The following is a 13,199-nucleotide window of genomic DNA, read 5'->3' on the forward strand; positions in this document are numbered from 1 at the left end:
GTTGGGACACTTCCTACAGTGTATTCTGCTATGCCTTTTCTGCAAATAAAGTCTTGTTCTACAAAGCTTTGACTACAGATCTAATGGAAGAAATGTTTATTCCTAGATACATAAAGGATCTGTACTTTTACAAAACTTGTACTGTGGCCCCTGTAGTTGGCAGGTTGCTTGGCAGAAGTTCTCTAATTCTCTCTTACTATGCTCTTGGTAATACAGATAAGATTTGCTTTTTTATGAAAGAAGCCCCTTCATCCCTTCCTCTGTTGTGCATCAACGCAAGGTGAAACTTGAAGCCTTGGTCCTAATTTTCATTCCTACCAAAACATTCCTGACTTTTGGGCATGGAACTCATATGTCTGAAAGGATGGTAAAACATCTAGAGAGCAGTGTCTTGCTAGGCATTCAGGTGCCAGGTCCATTTGTTCATGCCAATATTTTTCAGTGGTGCCAATGTTGGTCTGTTTGGTCCAATGGCAGGTTGCCATGTACTCTGAAGGCCAGTGAAGCAGCTGATGTCTAGATTTTTATGTATAACTTTGCAGTGGTAATATTTGATTATTGAGGAGTCTCATCTGGAAAATATGGAAACTATAGCCTGATTGCATGAGACTGCAGGAATGTCATAATTCAAATCTTTAATCACAATTAAAATTTTTTATAATTTCAATTTTCCTATAGACTGGAGGATTAAACCCAAGGTTCCTCTTTTGACTCTTTTGTTTCAATGTTGCCACAGGCAAATGCCTAAAGCTTTTTTATTTTAAATTATGAACAGTTTCTCTAACAAAATGGATGCATTTGTTTTTATACTTAGGTTTTCTTTGTTAGGTAGCTTTCACCTGCTGGTGGTGTATAGAAAACACATTTCAGAGCCCTGGGAGTAATGAAATCTTAAAATAATAATAGCACTTTCCTTTTTGCTTTGCTACATAGAGAAGAATATGAAAAGAATTTGAAACTTTCAGGGGCTCTGTGAGAGCCAGATGCTGTCAAGGAGCCAGGCATTTAACAATAGAAGCCAATTAAGTTTTAGTGCAAGTGTACTTGTCTACTACTCTGAGTGTCCCTTGCCATCCTCCCTTGTATCCTTTACAATGTATATTCTGTAGATATCACTCAATATTCCCAGTTAAGTTTCCTGGGACAAAAATTCCCTGATCCATGGAATAACTTGTAACTGTAATGTGCTTTTGTCTTACACAACTTATGCTGTGGATTCTTAAACCAAATGATAGTTTCATCTTATTTAGGCTCCTTCATTTCTGCAGTGCCTTATAAAAACAATACACTCAGTGTTTCAATTAAATTCTCTTATTTGATAAAGGTAGAGAGCAAATAGATTCTTTATGCAGCAACAATAATCAATGAAATCATGGTCAGAACCCAGATATGATTTCCTATTTCCAGTAATGCAAAACACGGAAGCTGTCACAGTTTTTTAAAAAAATACTTCTCCAGTACACATCTGGAGGCAAAGATACAGATAGGGTATGCTAACTCTAAGATGTGTATTGATTGCTTTGTCATCAGGCAAGCAAGCTGCCCCATTATTAAACACTGCAAGGCATGGGCTTCACTGGAGAACCATTCTTATCTTTTGAACCCATACACTAGAGATGGACACCAGAGTCCAGATTGTGAGTCTGGTTGAAACATCATTACAGTTAAACATCAAATGTACTCTGAAACCTCTAAAACACTTTACATTACCTTATTGTGGGCTTGAGTCAGGTTACAGGGAAATATGATAAATGGGCCTGCTGGCTCTTATCAAGTGTCATAATATAAACCTAAGCAAAATAAAACCCCTTTGACTCCTGTAGATTTCCACATTTATTTTTATTCCAATAAAATTTATTCAGCCAGTAGTGATTGTTTCACAACTAAACTACTGTGCTCAGAGTGTGAAAAATGTGTTTTGCTGTTATTTGTTTTCAAAGATTGCCTGTGGCAATGAGTGATCCTTCTGCTGTTTTCTTTTCATTGCAAAGGCTGAATTTTGTTTCAGTTTATTTTGTAACTGGAAAGGATTCAGTGGAGAACAAATTAGAGAATCTGAATTTGGCCATTTTTGTTATATCAGGCTAAATTCTTTAAAAAAATAACTTGTTTCTTTAAAGCACAATAGATCTTTTGAATCAGACTTCCCTTTAGAAGATAAAGTGAAAATATTCGATCTTCAGCCTAAACTTCAGAGTGTTGGGGCTTTTTTTTTCCCTTTGAAAACTGGCAGGTAGGAATTTGCTTAACCTGAGCTTGTCCTTTTAACTTTTCAGGCAGCAATGTTTACAGCAGGTCATCACTAACTCAGAAATTGTATTCAATTCCACAATGCAAACCCCAAAATCTTTCATGTTTTTCATTTGTTGTGAAATGGGAGAATTGATTTGTGCTGGAATTCTCTAGCTGCCTTTTGACCTGCTGTCCTTCAGGTAAACATTCAGTTATGACGATAGCAATATTTATTTTAGAATGTCCACCACTGATTTGCCCACATTGCTTTGAATTGAATTGGACATTACAACCATAGTAGTCAGTACAAGCAACTTTACTGTTTTTAAAACAATAGCTTATGAACCAAAATTAAAAAAGAACAATTTCAAGCAGATATAATTGTCTTCCTGTCCTGGGATAAATCATTCTTCAGAAAACATACATTAGATCATTAACACAATACAAACTGTAAGCTGTTTTGTTCTTTTTAAATAGTGAGCTGTAACTGTAACCACTTACTGTTATGGCCTGGAATCTTTCTTTCAGCAATTCAGCTTCCTCCATTCTAGAAATCAAAAACAGGCAAGTAGTGAAGGAAAACAGAATAAAACCATAAGAAAAAGCCTCCTGGTGGGCTACAAAAAAAGCCAAGGTGATTTGATCCAATTCCAGAGCAGCGAGAAGACAGAATTTTTGAATTGTCAGGAGAGTCCCTAAACAGATGAGCAGATCAGTCCAGACAGACACATGTAATGAGGGTGTGTAGAAGAAGCAGACGTGGAGAGTGCTGGCATAAGTTGACTGACAAGTTGGAACAGTGGAGCACAAGCCCTTTTCCTTCAGAAGCTGCCAACTCTTTGTTTTAATGTGCTCGGTTAGCGTGCCATTTCTTCTTTAACTGTTAAATGCCCAGAACTGAATCTTCCAGGACCATGGTAGAAGTAAACTTTTTATATTCCTGTTTTTCTTGCTTTCCTTCTTGTATGCTTCTGGTGATAAAATATTTCAAACTTGTTAAGTATTCCGATTTCTTCTGAAACTTATTTCACCTGTGTGTAATGTTAACACTTTAGATGACATGGAGGTTTTCTTGACATGGCAGTTTTAGCTCAGTTTCTGAAATGAAATTTCTAAAAGAGGTGAATTCATACCTTAAGGAATGGTTTAGAACTGCTATTGTAAAATAAAAATTCAGGTAATCAGGTCTATTACTGAATGCAAGTGTTAATCTCTGCAATTACTGGTCAGCTATCTAGGACTCAGAGGAAGCTTTGCCTAAGTAAGGATCTCAGGATCATCATTTCAATGTTACCAAGATGAGTCTAAAATGCCAGTGGTTATGCTGGATTTCCATTCATCTGACTTGAAAGTCAGCTTTCCAAAATCGTTTTAGGCAACTTGCAAAACAAGTGGAACAGCCTGTAGTAAAATCTAGTTGTGTAAAAAATTCTAAGCAAGATAAGGCTGAATTCACACAACATAAAGATGTAATGTGAATCTGGAATCCCTTTGTTTCCCTGAGTATCATGTCATATAAGTCTTTATAAGAACACTAACAAGAGAGTTAGTCAGCATGTTTGGTTTTTTCCTGTTAATTTGCTGAGATGACTAAAATCAGCAGGATTTGGTGAGGGGTTCCACTTTGCATGTCAATACAGCAGTTTGAATCTTTCTGGCAAATCAGGACAGGCTCATTGCTAGCAAATTCTAGATGGTGTTTGATTCATAATTCAATAGGAATCAATATTTATATTTCTGTCCTTCTAGTATATCATAGCTCATCCACAGACACAAGCAGACTATTCCCCTCCACACTTATATTAACAATACATTAATGTTTTGTTTGTACTGTGATCCACCCTGAAGTTTTGTCCAAACTTGTCAAGCCCCCATTTTTTATTGTCCAGTGTAGATTTCTTTTTAAATATTCATATATGCTTCATTAGGTCAGCACCAAAAATTTTAGAAAAATTACCACATAAAAGCAAATGTGATGTTCAAAGGAAAGTATACTGACGTATATCAAGAGACACAGATTAAATGAGAATTTAAATGTGTTCAGTTTATGCATTTGAGAATAAGTGCATCCCACTGAGTTAAATTTATTCTTGCTTCAGAAGCCAATAGAGAAGATGGTCTATCTTTTGTAACTTAGAATAGCCTACCTTTATATTTTGAAATAAACCCTTCAACTTATTTCATCTTTGTCTTCTGCAAAATTAATTTTAAAATTTAAGAGTGTATATGGACTTCAAAATTTTTAAAAGATATTAACAGTAGATGATAACATCACAAATAAGGAAATCCATCTTGGCTCAGAATCTATACTTTGATACAATTGGGATTCCATTCTCAGTGAGAGGAGAAATGAGATCAGTATTTCAAGTTCAAATTGAAATCGATGGGATTGCATTTGTTTAAGTTTGTATGATCTAAAATATTTTTCTTAACTTTGTGCTCCAGAATTAAATGGTTTTAAAAAAGCCCTATAAATTATATATATTCAAAGCCCAGGTAAGCATTTAACATGTCCTCAAGAAGGTTTCTAGAATGTTGCATGCTTTTTAAATTGGCTATTATTATGGAAGTATTTAAAGTCCACTTTAAACGTTTTAAGTTGTTAAAATCATATACAACCCCTAGCTAGTCAGGATTTGTTGTTGAGTCAATAATTTTTTTCCAGTTATCTTAATCCTATTCTAAATGAGATTTATGTGCAAGAGAAGAAATGGACCATCTGTCGTTTTGTCTGCCCCTTAAGCCTGCTTCACCAAAAGGAGTATCCATGGTGTTATAGGTTAAATCAGTCAATATTAACAGCTGTGTTTTCATTCCAAAGGTTTCCTGGAATGAGGTTTTTCAGAACTTGCCTGCCAAAAATATATCCAGATGGAACTATCTACCTATTCTGCAATTTTTATAAAAAAAAAAAAAATTGCAAGCATAATGTGCCAGTCTGTTTCTGTAACTACCAACTGTATATATTTCTTTTTGTAGAATGGATTCTGAGTTATGTGGAAAATGTTTGTCATGGGCTGAGTAATTTTTTTAAGTTTTTTTTTTTTTTAATTTTTAAATTTTTTTCCTTTTTTTTTTTAAGCTTCATTTCTTCCTTTGTTCATTTCCATTTTTCACTGGGAACCTAATGTAGGAGTGATAATCAGAATCTAAAGCAAAAGGTTGCATTATGAATTTTTTCAGAAAAGTGTGTGGGAATTTAGGAGAATGTTGTATCCTGAATCAGAATCTAGAAGCAGGACTGCCAAAGCACTTTCATAACTGGAAATGTGAGTTCTGATATTGATGTCTAGAGAGAAGTCTGAAGAGTAGTGTAAGAAAAGCCTGTCACTTCAAAACTTTAGTGGAAGTCCCTGACCATACTCTATAAACAAAAGAATCCTGAGTTTTACTTTCACTCATGACACTAAGACTTCTTTTGAAACAAATCATTAACCTAAGGTAATGCGTGTCGAGTGAGTTACAGGTTATTGTAGTTGCAAATGGTTGCTCCTAAGAGGAAACCTCATTAAAGGTAACAAGTAAGATGCTTTCACTTTTAAAAAAATACATTTGAAAAAGTGAGATTGAAGTTAATGGAGTTCATCAGATTGTGATCAGTTAAAAATGTAGCCAGTACTTCCTGGAAAGAGCAATTACAGAGTTCAAGAACCACCTTTTTCTATAGTAGTAGTCTGATTATTTTGCTTCATGATGAGCGTCATTCTGTAGCTGGGTTTGAAACAAGAGAAGGGTGTTTTGGACTTGGTATCAAAATGAATTTTATATTCTTAGTCACTAAAACTTTAATCTAATGATCTGTGAACCATGTGGGATTCTCCAACCCTCATCAGGTGAATAAAATTTAAGAAGTTTTCTTTTATACTTTAGTCAGACTCCAGTTTATATTAGACAGTATTCTTAAAAATATATGATAAATGGGGGTAGGGTACAGAAGAAAAGCCTCGTGTCCCTCTATGAAACTATACAATATTAAAAGTTATTAAAAGCATGTACGGTTTTGAGATAATAGAGGAAGTTCATAACAAAACCTCTGCCAGCTCTCAGTAGGGATTAAAATTTTACCTTGAAGATAATTTTGGAGAAGTAATTCCCTACTAAGAGGTCTTTTAGCATAATGAATTTCTTGGTTAGTCCCACTTTAAAAAACAATATCCAAGTATCTCTCTTTTATACAGTTTTATGAAGCTACCTTCTTTGTATGAGTAGGCTCCCCTGAATTTCTAGGAAGAAAAGACTTTAACTATTATGTTTCTGTTGGTACAACTCCCTTCCTGTTGCTATTCATAACTATGAATATATTAAATCTTGAAAATCAAACAAAAACAGTTATTGGTCATTGTCTTTAATTGTTTTTAAAACACTGGTTATTTTCTTAATATTAAATCTGATTAAGCCAGATATCTTTCATCATTCTATAGAACTTTTAAAATGCAGCACTGGCTCCACTATCTCTTCCATGGTAGGTTTGTGTATTATATGCCCAGAGGAGCCTACATATGAATGCTTTTCTGATAAGTACACATTGTCTTGCTCTTATTTTCTAAAATTACACAGTGACTTTTGTCAAAGTCTATTATAATCAGTTAAACATGTTTTTGTAGCCTTTTCATGTTTCTATGTTCCATGGAAACATGTTCCATGTTTCATGTCAGTTTTTGGCCTCATGTATTTTGTACATGTTTTTTAAAACTGAATATGGGAGGCTTTCCAAAGTAACTTTAAACTCTGTTGTGTCTCATTTAAAAATCACACTTCAGTGAGTAGTTTAAGTGTAATTATTGTGGTGACATGATATGTGAGACTCTTAACAGAATGTCTTCAGGTGCCTAAAGTGATAAGGTTGTGTTTTGCTTGGGGTTTTTTCTGTGCTTTTGTGTTTTGGGGTGTTATTTTTGTTGTTGTTGTTGTTTTGGGTTTTTTGTGGGTTTTTTGTTAAATGTAAACTACAATAAATAATACCACAAACAGTGTGAAATAATCAGGATCAGAGCTCTAAACATATGGAATATATTACTTGCAACTCAGCATTTTCCAGTTGCTGCAGATACACACTTCTAAGAATAGTGTGGAGTTTTAAATCCTACTGAGCCAGCTGTTGGGAATTTTTATCAGGGCTCTGAGAACCTGCTATGCTTGTTGTGTAGTTTCGTTGTGTTTTGTTAAGCAGAACCAAACACCCTGTAACCATGGCCAGATTCAGGGAAACTTACAAAACCCACATGATATGTTATACAATTGGATAACATACTGTGCTGATCATTGCTTTCTGGTGCACTCAGAGAACACAAGAGCTGCAGTGGTTTTGCAGTGTAGGCCTCAGGAGAATTGCAGAGCAGAATTAGGGCCTTGCAGAGGTATTTTTGTGAGAATTTAGTGCCAAATATACTTTTTCTGAGTACAAGTGCTGCTGGTGGATGCCTTGAAAGTATCAATTAATGGGTCTAAAGACATAGCTGAAACAGGAATTACTTAGGAGAAAACTTTTCTTCTGGAGCTGGGGGATGCAGAGGAGGCAGAAACAAGATTAGAGGTGGTGAAGCCATCCAGCAAGTTCCCCTAATGATCAGCCTCTTGATTGTGGGCTGAAGAATGGGAGCTCTTTAAGTTACATCATTGATTCCCATCTCCTGATCCATGGGCAGAGCTCTCATTCTGCCTGAATAAAAGCTGCCTAACCAGCAAGTAACCTATAGCAAGGTCTACCCTGAGCACACAGCTCAGGTGTTCTGCAAGATGAGATGAATCTTATCTGATAGATCTCAGCAGAGCAAAGAGATTTCTCTTTGCTTTTTCTCCATTTCTTTGCGTTTTCTCCATGCTTCCAGCCACATTTTCCAGCCACTTGCCTTACTCTGACTCATCTGTGAACTGACTGATATTGCTAATCTCTCAGAAAGTAACTAAACCCCAACCAACCAGACAAAAAAAAAACAAAAAGCCAAAACCTCAACAAAAAACAAAAAAACCCCAAATAAAAAAAAAAAAAAACCTCAAGCAAAAGATCCCCAAACCCTAAACAACCAAACCTATGCCCCAAATCTATGACTGTCTGCTAAGCCAGTGACCTGTGTAGGCTCAATGGCAAAAGAGAGGAACAGTAGCATTGGGAGTAAGAAGGAATGAGATTCTGTCTAGTTGGTGATCAGCAAGAGGAGAAAGATGGAGGAAATGTGACAGTTCTGTCAACAGCGAGTTGCTAAATGAACTCAGACATCATGCAAGCCTTGAGTTTACCCTCTCACAGTGGTGTGGGGACCATAAGAGACCTTGTCATGACGTGTATAATAAGCATGCATGCTTAGCTATTTATCTGAAACTTGAAGCTGCTGTGAAAACATGATGACTTCAGACCCTGGCAATCCTTCCTGTGCTTCCAGATATTCTGCACTGTGGGTGGCAAAAAATATCCCACATAAAATTTGTTTTGCGTAAGACTTTCCAAGTAGTAATGGAAAAAATTAATGATAAGATTACGCAGAACTTCGTTGTCTGAAGAGGTGATAAGATTATTTATGGCAGGTAAAACTTCTAGCAGTTTTCTTTGGTGAAGACGACCTTTTTATTTGTGGAGTAGCATGCTATTTGGAGACAGTGGCTGAGAAAAACTCTCACCTTATCTGTCATTCACGCTGTTGGCTTCAGCTGTCCCTTGCTCATTTGCAGTGCTGGGGAGGTCATCTGAATAACGCGGGGGCTGACTGAAGGGCTGCTCCAAGCAGTGCAGAGCAAGCAGCTGCAGAGTCATCCGGATGCCTGAGAGAGTGTCACCAATCATGTTTTTCAGCAGGTTCAAGTATTTTACTTCTGCTTCTCATAGCACCATATATTTACTTAACCTATTACCATAGAGTGGTGATTATTAACTAGGTGCAAAAGAGCTTAATACTGTTTCTTTTATTCCTGTAAGATTTATTTTGGTTATCAGGATTTCAGACCAGTTTCATCTTCTTTTCACAAGAGTCTGAGGTGGATATTATGAGTGATATTATAGTGTTTGCCTGGTATTCACTGAGGGTGAAGTTACATGAGATGTTTGAACTGATTCAATGGCTGTATGGTGCTAAGGCATCCTCCTTCTCTGTCTCAGTCCTGGATATGTATTCCCACAGCTTGCTTGGCTGCCTGTGTGCTGATTCTGCTCATTAAACTGGCAGGGAATTGACCAAGCAAAAAGGTGGCTATTGCTGAGCTACTGTGCCAGAACCACTGCCCAGGGAAGTCTGAGTGCCAAATGTGGAAGAGGAAGAGTAGAGAGGTGGAACTGTGGCTACTGTGGAAAATGCAAAGGAAGGAAAGCAGATGAAGAGTAGGAGGATATGAAAAAGGGAAGTAGTTAGATCAACTAACTGTTAATTTTTAATTCACTTTTACAGACTATTTAACACAATAGGGATGATTTTTTTTTCTTATTTTTTTTCTTTTTTTTCTCTCCTTCCCTCCCAAAAGCTGAGTTAGTCTTTAAAATGGTGTTGGCATCCAAAATGTAATGTTTTATTTCATCCATGAATTTTTTGAAAGGTTTTGATCCACATTGTTAATCTGAAAAGGGCTTGTCAGGTAATTTCTTTTTCAAAAATTTGCTGTAAGGAGGAGCTACCTGTGCTTCAGGCTTTCGCGTAAAGTTAGGAGATTCAAAGCCAGTTGATTTGGATTAGAAATTTTCTCCACATTTCTTGCTTTTAGTCACCATAGAGTGAAAACAGTTGATTTTGGTGTTTGAAGGAAAATCAAGAACACTCCAGTAGTTCCAATGAACTACATCTTTTATTTAGTTGGTCTGTTTGTTTATTATTTTATCTAATATAGCTCGGGCTGGTAATAAAAAAGCATTATCTCATAGCTGCTCAGTGCTTGTATGACAAGTTTTATATTCTCAGGTTCCAGTGGATCATCAGCAATGGAAGAACCAAGGAGTGCACATGCAGTAATCTGTCACTGACGAACACCATGTGTACGTGTTAACATACTTCCATATAGTCTACACTTCAAGCACCAGTAAAATTATTAATTATTCATGTTTTTTTTTTCTACTGAGACTGAAGTGTTCTTTATGTAAATAGCTTCTCCAGTTGTATGAAGTATATGTTATTGCAGGTTCATATTAAAACTGGTACTCTTAGGGGTGCAGCCATATACTGTAAATTTATATTGTAAATACCAATAATTGTGCTGATTTGTGACCAGTTTTATTTTAGCTCAGAAGCTGAAGAGTGAGTTGGATAGATCAAGAATTCAGTACATCACTTATTGATGCTATTGATTTAGATTTAGGTTATATAGAAAAATTCTTTGCTGTGAGATGGTGAGATGCTGAAACAGATGTCCAGGGAAGTTGTGGTGTCCCCCAGGAAGTGTCCGGCCAGGAAGGATGGGCCTTGAGCAACCTGTTCTAGTGTGGGTTCCCTGCCCATGGTGGGGGTTGGAATTGATGATCTTTAAGTCCCTTCAACCCTAGCCATTATATGTTATTTGGCTCCAGCTAGCGAGGAAGCAATTCTGGACCTAATTAATAAGTGAAAGAATTAGGCTTAAGTACAGTGGGACCTTAGCCCTCTAGTCTAGAGATGTTCACAGGAAAGTGATATCTGAGCTGATCCTCTTACCATTATGAGTCTGTAATTAATTCAAGTTCAGCTTCATTTATGTGTTACTCATATCTAAAGAACATCTCATCTTTTATAAGGCTTATTTCTTATATTCCTAGTCCTCATTAACTAATAATCTGTATATATCCCATTAAAAATACTGAACGAGCTGTATTCGGCCTACTTTAATACACCAATAGTTTTAAATGAATGAAATGAATTTTTAAGAGTACCTATGTAACCACAGTTAACTTTCACAATTAAGGATGTCTTTGGCTACTTTTCTTAACAATAGAGAAATGCTTTCGGTGCTATTTACTTTAATACTTAGGAACAAGTTCACCTTATTGGGATAGCAGTAAACTGGCTTTCTGAAGCTGGATTAAAACAATTTTTAAGATACATGTGTGAATTCTCAAGAATTGCAGTCAAATTAGAACAGGAACAATTTCTGCATTCTATGCCCATAATTCTTAACTATGCTTATCTTTGTGTATATTCAGATTAGTGGTTCTGGATATGTCTAAAAAATAGGTGAAGTGTGGTTGGGATCTTCAGAGCTGTGTGAGTGTCCCATCTTGCACTGACTCTGCTGTCAGAGCTGAGCTGAGTGCTGCCATACGCAAGCCAACAATCAGACAGATGATGCAGTATGGATGGTTAGTTCAGTGGCTCCTGCTATGGGTTAAAAAAAAAATCTTATAGCCCTTGTTCCCTTGGCTCAGCTTTTGTCTTTACTGCACATCATTATGACAGCTTCAGGATAATGACAGCTGAGCTGCTGACTGGTACTTTCTCCAGACTTGATAGTATCGCTTTCAATAACATTGTGTGAGCTCCCTTTCCACCCCCTTGTCCCTTCTCCTGATATAGTCTATCTCAGCCTTTTCATCCTTGTATTATTATAAAGCCTGAGCAAATCTGCTATCTCTGTCAGGCTTGGTGATAAGGTCCTGTTCTCCAGGGTGGCAGCTCTTAGATGCACGTCTGCACGACAGACTGCAGTCAAATACCACAATTTGATTCCTGGTTTAATTTTCCCTAACTAAGCCATTATGGACCTAAGAGCAGTTTTAATGCTTGTGGACTTCTGAATTCCTTACTATGGTCCTGAGTTGCATTGTGTGATGTGTGGTGTGGCTGGTGAGCGAAATTAAATGCCAGTTTTGAAAACTCATGAATAATAAATAAAGATATAAAGTCACTTTGAAAGATCATGAGCATGGCTGAATAATCAGCATTTATTCTGGCTACATAGAGCTTTTCAAAGAAATATGAGTTAACAAAACATTGCAACTTATTCTTCTGTTTATTCCTAGAAATCTAAACTCTCTGTATAAAATTCTTTGAAGTACTGATTATTCAAGTAATCTCTCCTTTAGTAATTCTAAATAACTGGGTCTTCGATTAACAGAAGGTTTACAACAATTCATGAGCAAGTGCCACCTTTTCCTCAGATGGGGATGACTAATAGAAAGCTTGAATCTTCATGCATTTCATTTATCTGTAGGCTAAATTGTAGTCTGCCTGGTTATTCTCAGACTTTAGATGCTTGCAGAAGTCTTGATGGATCTTCCTTATTGTCATATACAATATTGTAGATGTGCTAATCACATTTCAGTTTTTCTTTCAAACTCTGTTTGCAAGATCACATCAATAACAAAGCTTGTTTGTTAGAATAGCTGAAGATGTCGGTTTTCTTTGGATCCTGCATATGTAGAATTCTCATTAGTAGTTTAATTTTTTTTTCATGACAATAATGCCTCACAAAGCAAATGTTTTGAAGTTTAAGTGAATCTTGTTTTTTCTGAAGGCACATGCAGGAGAGACATAATATAAATTTAATAGTTTAAAATTATAATTTGAAACCATACTGCTCAGTGTAAGGTACTCACTGGTTGAGATTTTGCTATTCCATTGTGCAGTATGAGACTGCTTGTTAACTTGAACTGTAAGTGCCTTTGTACTCTTCAGTGTTTTTATCTGTGAAATTTTTTTCAAAGAACAAACTGATTAGAGCAGCTGAGTCTAAAACCATCTGATTCAACTGGTAATGGCTTACTTAGGTATCTTGATCAGAAGCTCTTACTTGAGGATTAATATATTGCCTGAGAAAATAATGTAATGAAATTTTTTTTCCCCTTTGAACAGGAATAAAAATGCTGGAAACTTTACCTTTATTGGCATATAAAAAGTCTTTGCAAGTATTTTAGAAGGATAAATTGAAACATTTTAAACATTTTGTAGTTAAATGAGCATCAAAAGTAGTTTTCTGTGTTTTTTCTCCTTCAGCACTATGTCAGATCAGAATTAGTGTTGGTAGGCCTGCTTGAAAGCAAATAATGCTACACAATCAGAAACAATTTTTTTCTACTACAG

This window comes from Calypte anna, chromosome 8 (genome assembly GCF_003957555.1).
Source record: "Calypte anna isolate BGI_N300 chromosome 8, bCalAnn1_v1.p, whole genome shotgun sequence".
NCBI classification, from domain to species: Eukaryota; Metazoa; Chordata; class Aves; order Apodiformes; family Trochilidae; genus Calypte; species Calypte anna.